The 8,913-nt window shown below is 41.2% G+C and overlaps 1 protein-coding gene across 1 annotated transcript in view; it reads left to right on the top strand.

The window, feature by feature from the left end:
* The first annotated feature begins 2,876 nt into the window (after positions 1-2,876).
* Positions 2,877-8,913, top strand: part of KIAA0319 (KIAA0319 ortholog) — a 70,651-nt gene continuing 64,614 nt past the window's right edge. The window contains exon 1 of the mRNA XM_060109353.1: positions 2,877-2,980. The gene's annotated coding sequence lies outside the window, so the exon portion shown is untranslated. The remainder of the gene's footprint in view (positions 2,981-8,913) is intronic.

The following is an 8,913-nucleotide window of genomic DNA, read 5'->3' as shown; positions in this document are numbered from 1 at the left end:
TATTGCCAAGAATATATTGACTTCCTCAGTGTATAAAAATGAAAGCTGGCGGTAATAATTAGAATGAGAAGTGGCAGAAACTTAGTTTCATCAGGGGTGTCAAAATTAACAACTAAAACACCTAAAAAAAGACAAGCTGAATTTATATATAACATATGCTTTGTCATAATGGAAAACTTATATGTTAATCATAATTTTAATCATTTAAAATGAGTATTAATGCTAATATTTTAGCATGTATTACGGAAGCAGTAGTTCATTTTTGAGGAGTGGGCTTCCCTGGTGGCGCAGTGGTTGAGACTCCGCCTGCTGATGCAGGGGACACGGGTTCGTGGTCCGGTCAGGGAGGATCCCACATGCCGCGGAGCGGCTGGGCCTGTGAGCCATGGCCGCTGAGCCTGCGCGTCCAGAGCCTGTGCTCCGCAACGGGAGAGGCCACAACAGTGAGAGGCCCGTGTACCGCAAAAAAAAAAAAAAAAAAAAAAAACTTGAAGGAGTATCATTTTCTTTTTATGACTCAGCATCCAAGTGAAATACCTTCCCATTTACTCCTTACAGTGACAAAATCTAAGAAACAAGTTATAAGTGAAGTGAATAGGAACAAAAGTACTTTTGGTCTGCTTTCGATGGGCAATAGTTCTCAAATAATGCGAGAATTAAGAAACTACTAATATGCAGTATCTTGAACTTTTTACTTTGAATCTCAAGTTTTCTCAGTATAGTAGCTTTGTGTACCTTACCCCCCTTCTTGGTGAAATTCCAACTCAATGTTATATATCAGTATGCTAAGCACCATCTTTGCCACTGATACGGAACGTACTTGAATCTTGCTAGGCCTATTTCTCCCACCTTCAAAACAAGGTAGTTCCTTGTCTTTTATTGTGCAGTTTAGTAACAACAAATGTCCCAACCAACAACATATAAAAAGCAGACGAAGTCAGAAAAGCTGTACTAAAAACACATCATTTTATCCTTAGTATTTACTATAGTGTCTGGCATGTAGCAGGAACTCAATAAATGCTGAAATGAAATGAGACGGTGCCCTCACATTTGTGTCCTAGGGAGGCAGACTAACATTTTCATAAGTCAGTACCAAAATAGATATTATATGTATTATATGTATCAAAATAGATATTCATTGTAATGGCTCTGAGTTTAGAAGTCTAGGCTAAGCTTATATATATGTAAGTATGTATATATGTAGACTTTAAGCCCATGTATTAATGACTTAATTTTTATTTAAAGACTCCTGGGAACGGGCTTGTTGTCTGAGTACATCAGATTTATTGATGTGGTGAGAAAGGTCACTCTGGGGGTACAGTGGAATGCCACTGTGAGAAGAGAAAGGATGGAAGTGTCTTGTAAGGTTTGGGTTCCCTTTGAAGGAGGGTCTTGGAATCAGATTGGTACTGTTGCTTACTCTTTCAGAGGCAGGTTAGGAGAAGCAGGGACTAACTACGGACTGGGTGCTGTCATGAGGCAAGGAGAATTCAGCAGTGGGGTGTCACAAGTTACGGATGAAAATAGCAAAGCAAAGGGGGCGTCTGTGGTAGGAAAGCAGTAGTCATTCAAAGAGGGGGTTGTTATGTCGTTTTACAGCTGCTGCACGACTTTGGGGGAAATATTTCCTGTTAATTTTGCTTCTGGCTTAATCTGTGCCTGTCCTCCCAGCCCGATAATTGGCAGAGTTGCCTTTTTCTTTTTAGTCCAAACTGATGTTGACTCTTTCAGTCCCAAGCAGTTTTTATTCTTTTTTTTTTTTTTTTCCGGGTACGCAGGCCTCTCACTGTTGTGGCCTCTCCCGTTGCGGAGCAGAGGCTCCGGACGCGCAGGCTCAGCGGCCATGGCTCACGGGCTTAGTTGCTCCGCGGCATGTGGGATCTTCCCGGACCGGGGCACGAACCCGTGTCCCCTGAATCGGCAGGCAGACTCTCAACCACTGCGCCACCAGGGAAGCCCAGTTTTTATTCTTTAAAAGTGCATTTTCTTTTAATCATCCTAAAGGAATGCTATTACCACCTCTATTTTATAACTGACAAAACAGGTTTAGCAAGTAACTCATCCAAGGCCCAGCCATAGCCAGGGAGTAGCCTAGTAGGGGCTTGTTCATCAGGTCTAAGCACTGTACTGTAGTCATGGGGATGTGCAAGGAATGCTTCAGGAATGCCCTGGCTTCCTTTTGTGCCCTATGTTACCATACCTAGATGCATGAATCTTTCTTACAAGAAAACAGTATAAATACAAGGAAGAGTCTTCCACATGAGTTTTCTATTGTTCAGATGATCACCTTCCCATAGATGCAAATGTAATCTAAATACTTTGGGCACCTGGTTAACCTATAAAGCGTGGGGTTGATCTGGGCCCCTCCTAACACCTGTTTCCATCCTCATTCAGAAAGCAACACGTGCTCAAAACATAGGAGGGCCTAAAGAGGCTACCGCTGGAGGAGTGGGACTTGTCCGTGTGGGGTGAATTTGCTTCGGGGGAGACATTTGCAAAGGGTTTTTGACCCAAGTAGTGTGCTCGCCACCCTGGCCCGCGGCATTTGGAAGAGGCACTCATCTCCCAGGCTGTTTAGGACCACGGTGTCCGTCAAAGTGTTGGTGAAGGAAAGGAGGTGGGGCATGCAGGCCGCCCTGCTGCCCGAAAGCCTTCTGCTTGGTCGCCTGCGGGGTGGGAGTCCGTCGCCTGGGTACCCATCTTTAGAGCCCGAGCTGGGAGTCGGGAGTTAGGCAAGAAGGACTGCTGCTCGCCCATTCCTGGGGGCGCGTGTGCGCGTGCGCGCGCGTCGCCGTGGTAACGGCGCAGCGGAAAGGCGCTGAATCACGGGCGCGCGCTTTCCCAGCTCTAGCAGAAGCTGATGCGGGGGCGGGCGGGGGTGCCCTCCTGGTTGCATCCTGACTAGACCGGGGCTGACCCCGGCGGGCCTGGCTGGCCTGGCGCAGAGGAGCGGTGGCCAGGATCTCTGTCACTACTGGAGGTAAGAGCGCAGCAGTAGCCTCATCCTGTCACCGGTTTGGGCAAGAGTCTCTCCTCGGGGGCTATATCCTGGGGAAGAGAAAGCGAGGGTTTGGCTTGGATGGGGCGGTACCTCTTCCCTGACAACAGATGCGCGTGCCAGTGTGTAAAAGTGTGTGTGTGTGTGTGTGTGTGTGTGTAGGGCCGGGAGACGAAGAAGAAGAGGAGCAGGTGGGACGGCAGGTGATGCTCCTAGCCAGCCGCACCGAATAGGGCTAGCTTTAGTGAGGCCAGCAGCGCCTCGATGCAGTATCCCACTTCCCAGCCCGTCTGGCGATTGATGGGAAGGGAGGGCAGCAAGTAGGCAGGTTATGCCAAAGGAAAATAAAATCAAGAGGCCCTGAGTTAGGAGGTGACTTTCTTAAGGTTCTTCTGAACATCTAGGAAAGGGCTTTTCTTGATGGCTGCACCGATTGATTGTTTCTTAGTAGGGTGGAGTCGAGGAAATTTGCATCTTTTCCCAATCTCATGAATTGCATTTCTTAGACCTGTAGAATCGGTTTTCTTTAAACTTCGTTTGGTAATATATGTGTGATCTTTGCTATTATTTGCTAAATTCATTTTGTCTCTGTATCTTACCATAATCTGAAGCTTGAAACCTTTGAATGGCTTTTTTTCTCTTTCCCTTTGAACTTCCTCCACAGAATGGATATGAATCACGATATTATTAATCAAGAGCATAAACCTAAGATTATGAAAGTCATTCTTTCAATCATTCATTCTCTTAAGTATATGGAGAGAGAAAAGAGTATGATATACCCACTCATATCCATTTTTATTGTTAGACTTCTCATCTAAACATTTTTGTTTGTGGGTTAAATGTTAGTGGTTTTTCCAGTGCTTAAATAGAAAAATTGAATGATATTTTTGATGATAATAATAGAAAAAGTAAGTTTTAGACAACCCCCCAAAAAAGAACAAGAATTTTTGTTAGTGTTTATTTCTTTAGTGTTTATTTCTTTATTCCTGAAATGCATGTTCAATGTCCATATGTTTCAAATTGTTTATTATAAGAAGACCACAATCATTGAGACTCCCGAGATTAGGCCAAATGTAAAATTTTATTTTGTGCTTATCATTTTACATAATTTTTTGTACAGATAAGGAAATCTGGAAATATCAGTTCAGCTATAGACTTAGGCATCATACAGAAAGCTGAATTCCTCTGTAATTCGAAAAAGAAAAATATAATTATATATCAAGACTTCTTAGAACCACAGGTGATAGAAAGATTCATCACACCTTTGCCATATAAAATGCCAAGTCAGGGAATTAATTTCCTTTCAGAATAACAAAAATAATTCAGCCAAACTCTTTATGTATTAAAAATAGTCAAAAGAGAGCTTCAGTACTTTATTAATGTACAAGAATGGATTTGCTGTTAAATTTTCTTGACTTAATTTTTTTTTCTAGCCAAACAGATAAGCAGCATTCTCTTTAAATAAATCTGTAGGACAAGGCATGACTGTTTCTGGGGCCGTGATGTATTAATAGATTGCAAGGTCAGATGGCCTGGGTTTGGTCATGGCTCTGCCACTTAATGGCTGTGTCACATTTGGCAAATTCCTTAAATCCTCTTAGCCTCAGTTTTTTCATCTGTAAAATAGGGATAATAATAAGACCAACTTAATGAAATTCCTATAAGAACTAAATAAAACAATATGTATAAGAGCTCTTTGCTCATTGCCTGGTATGCAAGTAACTTCAATAAAAGTTAGTTCTTATTGTTATTCTTTTTTTAATAAATTTATTTATTTATTGGCTGCATTTGGTCCTCATTGCTGCAGGGGCTACTCTTCGTTCCCTTGGGCAGGCTTCTCATTGCAGTGGCTTCTCTTATTGAGGAGCACGGGCTCTAGGTGCGTGCACTTCAGTAGTTGTGGCACGCGGGCTCAGTAGTTGTGTCTCATGGGCTCTAGAGCGCAGGCTCGGTAGTTGTGGTGCACGGGCTTAGTTGCTCCACAGCATGTGGGATCTTCCCAGACCAGGGATGGAACCCGTGTCCTCTGAATTGGCAGGCGGATTCTTAACCACTGCACCACCAGAGAAGTCCCATTATTGTTATTCTTGACATAAGTTTTCTTTTCAAGGAAATATTTTCTATGTCTTCAAAATAATTTCTCACTAAAAATACAATTATTTTGATATGACCAAAACTTGTTCTGGTTTATAATGTCAAATAATCATAAAATGCATAAATTTTTCCTTGCAGCATCTTTGCAACAACAATAATAAATATAATAATTACAATCTTAGAGGCACATCAATTCCAGGTAATTATATTTGATACCCTAAGGAAGGAGCTTTGCTTTAGTAGGCCTGGGATAATTGCTGGGTTATTGTTGTATTTGTTTTTTAAAATCTGTATTTTTAGATACTATTTATGTGAATTCCATAGTGAGAAACTTTCTTATTTATTTCTATTAAGCAGTAAATATGGTTGGACCAAAATTACATCTATTTTTGCATCATTTGACAGAGTCTTTTAACTAGAGGTGTTTGAATTTCAAAGTAAGTCTTCTTAAATGACACACAAGTAGATAAAGATACGGTATTGGAGTTTTAACTCTAATCCCTTCCAAATAACCTTGGTAGAATATGTTACCTGTTGGAAAGTGTTACTATGTCCAACCCGCTGTGCATTCTTTTCCTTAAGTTCAAATAAGCAATGGATTCTAGTAAACATCTGTTTAAGCAATGTAGCTAGAGTAACAGATAACTCCACCCTTAAAATGAATTTTCAAAGTTGGTTTTATTGCATGCTATAATATAAAGCACCAGAATTATTAAGTATCGAGGGCAAATTAACTCCAGTGTTGCCACGTACAAATTTTACTACTTTTTGTTTGTTTGTTTGTTTGTTTTTTGCGGTACGCGGGCCTCTCACTGTTGTGGCCTCTCCCATTGCGGAGCACAGGCTCCGGACGCACAGGCTCAGCGGCCATGGCTCACGGGCCCAGCCGCTCCGCGGCATGTGGGATCCTCCCAGACCGGGGCACGAACCCGTATCCCCTGCATCGGCAGGCGGACTCTCAAGCACTGCGCCACCAGGGGAGCCCACTACTTATTTTAATATAAATTTATTTATTTATGTTTGGCTGCCTTGGGTCTGCGTTGCTGCGTGTGGTCTTTCTCTAGTTGCGGCGAGCGGGGGCTACTCTTTGTTGTGGTGCGTGGGCTTCTCATTGCGGTGGCTTCTCTTGTTGTGGAGCACAGGCTCTAGGCACACGGGCTTCAGTAGTTGTGGCTCATGGGCTCTAGAGCGCAGGCTCAGTAGTTGTGGCACATGGGCTTTGTTGCTCCACAGCATGTGGGATCTTCCTGGACCAGGGCTCGAACCTGTGTCCCCTGCATTGGCAGGCAGATTCTTAACCACTGCGCCAGCAGGGAAGTCCCACCACCTGCAAATTTTGAATGTTACAGTGTGTAGAATGTTTTTTCATGTGGTGGTGGGGAAGTAGGGCTTGCTCCTCTCTGGGATAACAATCCTGTTATTCTAACATTGTGATTGTCAGCATGTCTTACCATTTTTTTTTTTCTATCCTCCTCATTAAAATGAAGTGTAGGATGTCTTCTGGTCAATATAACATAGTTGCCTGTCTTCAAAATTTTTTCAGAAGAATCTCTTAAGATGAATTATCTTCAATAAAATTATTGGCTTTACCATCTCTCTCAGTATATTTGTACTTATCAGGAGGTTGAAATATTCTATTAATTTAGTATCTTCAGCCTCCTTGTCTTAAAGCTTCAAGACATTCAAATTCTAGGTGCCAAATGCTCAACACTTTATTGTTGTGTGGGAAAAGCTTCCTTCCAGACACATATGTGTTTAGGAGCATGCTACTAGCAGCTAACCAGTCTTCACTCGTTTATATCAGGCTTTCCTAACTACACCTATGCAGCAACTTCTCCTCCCCAAATCAGGAGAAACTTTTTCTGGCCTCATTTTACTAGACCTCTTCCACCCAGTTGACCATTCTCACTTTCTTGAAACAAGAACCTCTCTTGGTTCACAAGTTCCATCCTTCAGTCCCTCCTAGGGTTACTCTCTAAAGCAGATATATGACCATGTCACACCTCTGCTTCAAAATCTTCAATGTCATGTCCATCCGTGGATGCATGGATAAACAAAATGTGGTCCTTACATACAATGGAATATTATTCAGTCTGGAGAAGGAAGGACATTGTAACACATGCTACAACATGGATGAATCTTGAAGATGGTATGCTAAGTGACATAAGCCAAATACAAAAGGACAGTATTGTATGACTCCACTTATATGAAGCATCTAGAATAGTCAAATTCATAAAGATAGAAAGTAGAATAGTGATTACCAGGAACTGCCAGAGCAGGTAATGTTAGGGTTCAATGGGTACAGAGTTTCAGTTTGGAATGATGAAAAGTTCTGGAGATAAACAGTGGTGGTGATGGTTGCGCAAGAATGAATGTACTGAATGCCACTGAATTATACACTTAAACATGGTTAAAGTGGCAGATTTTATGTTATATGTATTTTATCACAATAACAAAAAAAATTTGTTTAATCTGCAGTGACTCCCCACTGCCTACTAGATGAAGTGCCGACCTCTTAGTGTGACCTGGACAGTATTTACTACTTCTTCTTGGTTTACGTTTCCATCTTCTTATCACATCATTTCCTGCACATATTCTACATTCCAGCCATATGGAACCACTCAAAATATGCCATCCCTTGCAGGATCCCACGCTTTCTCTGTGTAGTCAGTCCCTACAGCCTAGAATGCCTTTCTTTTTTTGAGAAGCAACCACTCATCCCTCAGGATAGAGCTTACATGTAACGTTTCTGAAGTCTTCCCTCGAGTCCTCAGTTCCTCTTGCTTTGATGGTAGTCTAGCTTGTGGCTGTGCCTCCACAGTGTCCCTTATCCCATTACTGTATCCTATGAGCTTCTATAGAGCAGGGACGTTTTATTTTTAAAATGCATATTTTCTTTAAAAAAAAAAACTGAAGTTAATGTTTCCATTCTTCTCCAGAACTACATAAGACCTTAGTATACTTTAATCTGCCCCTCATCTTTCACTTCACTATTGTTTAGCTTTTTTTTTTTGGATAACATTTTTATTATTATTTCCAACACTGTTAGTCAGTTTCTACCTTACTGATGCTTCTTCTGTCCATCTGTGCAGTTTTCCTTTCATAGCTCTTTTAGTGAGGAGCTATAGGTAGGTATACTCTGTGTTTATGTAAAAAAACAAAAAACCCTTATTTTATTGTTACTCTTGAATGACAGTTTAGTGAGTATAAAGTTCTAAGTTGGCAGTTTTTGTCCTTCAGGACTTTTGAAGATGCTATTTCTATTATCTTCTGGCACCTATTTTTTGCTAATAAATCATGTTGTCAGTCTAATTCTTGCCCCTGTTAAGATAATCTGTCTCTTGTCTCTGGTTCTTTATAAAATGTAATCTTTGTCTTTGGAATTCTGCAGTTTCATTTCAGTGAGAATAGGAATAGAATTACTTTAACCTGCTCAGTACTTCTTGTACTTCCTGGATACGAAGATTTTTGTCTTTCATTGGTTCTGGAAACTTCTTGGCCATTATCTCTTTACATTTTGTCTCTTCCCAGTTCTTTTTATTCTTTCCTTTTGGAGTCATCAGAAGATGTATATTGGACCAGTTTTTACTTCAGGACTCTTATTCTTGCCTTTGTATTTTCAATTTTTCATTTCTTTGAATTGCATTTTGGATTACTTCCTCACACAATATAGCTTTCATTTCAGTTCATTGAATTTTTTTTTTCAAGTTCATTGAATTTTAAAATCCAGTGGCTTTATTTCTAACTACACAACTTCTGATTTGGATCTTTTAAACTATGCCCGTAAAAAAAATCTTACTAGGGCTTCCCTGGTGGCACAG

This window comes from Mesoplodon densirostris, chromosome 10, assembly GCF_025265405.1.
Source record: "Mesoplodon densirostris isolate mMesDen1 chromosome 10, mMesDen1 primary haplotype, whole genome shotgun sequence".
Lineage (NCBI taxonomy): Eukaryota > Metazoa > Chordata > Mammalia > Artiodactyla > Ziphiidae > Mesoplodon > Mesoplodon densirostris.
Note: the sequence above shows the minus strand (reverse complement) of the source record. Positions and strands in the feature narration are given on the sequence as shown.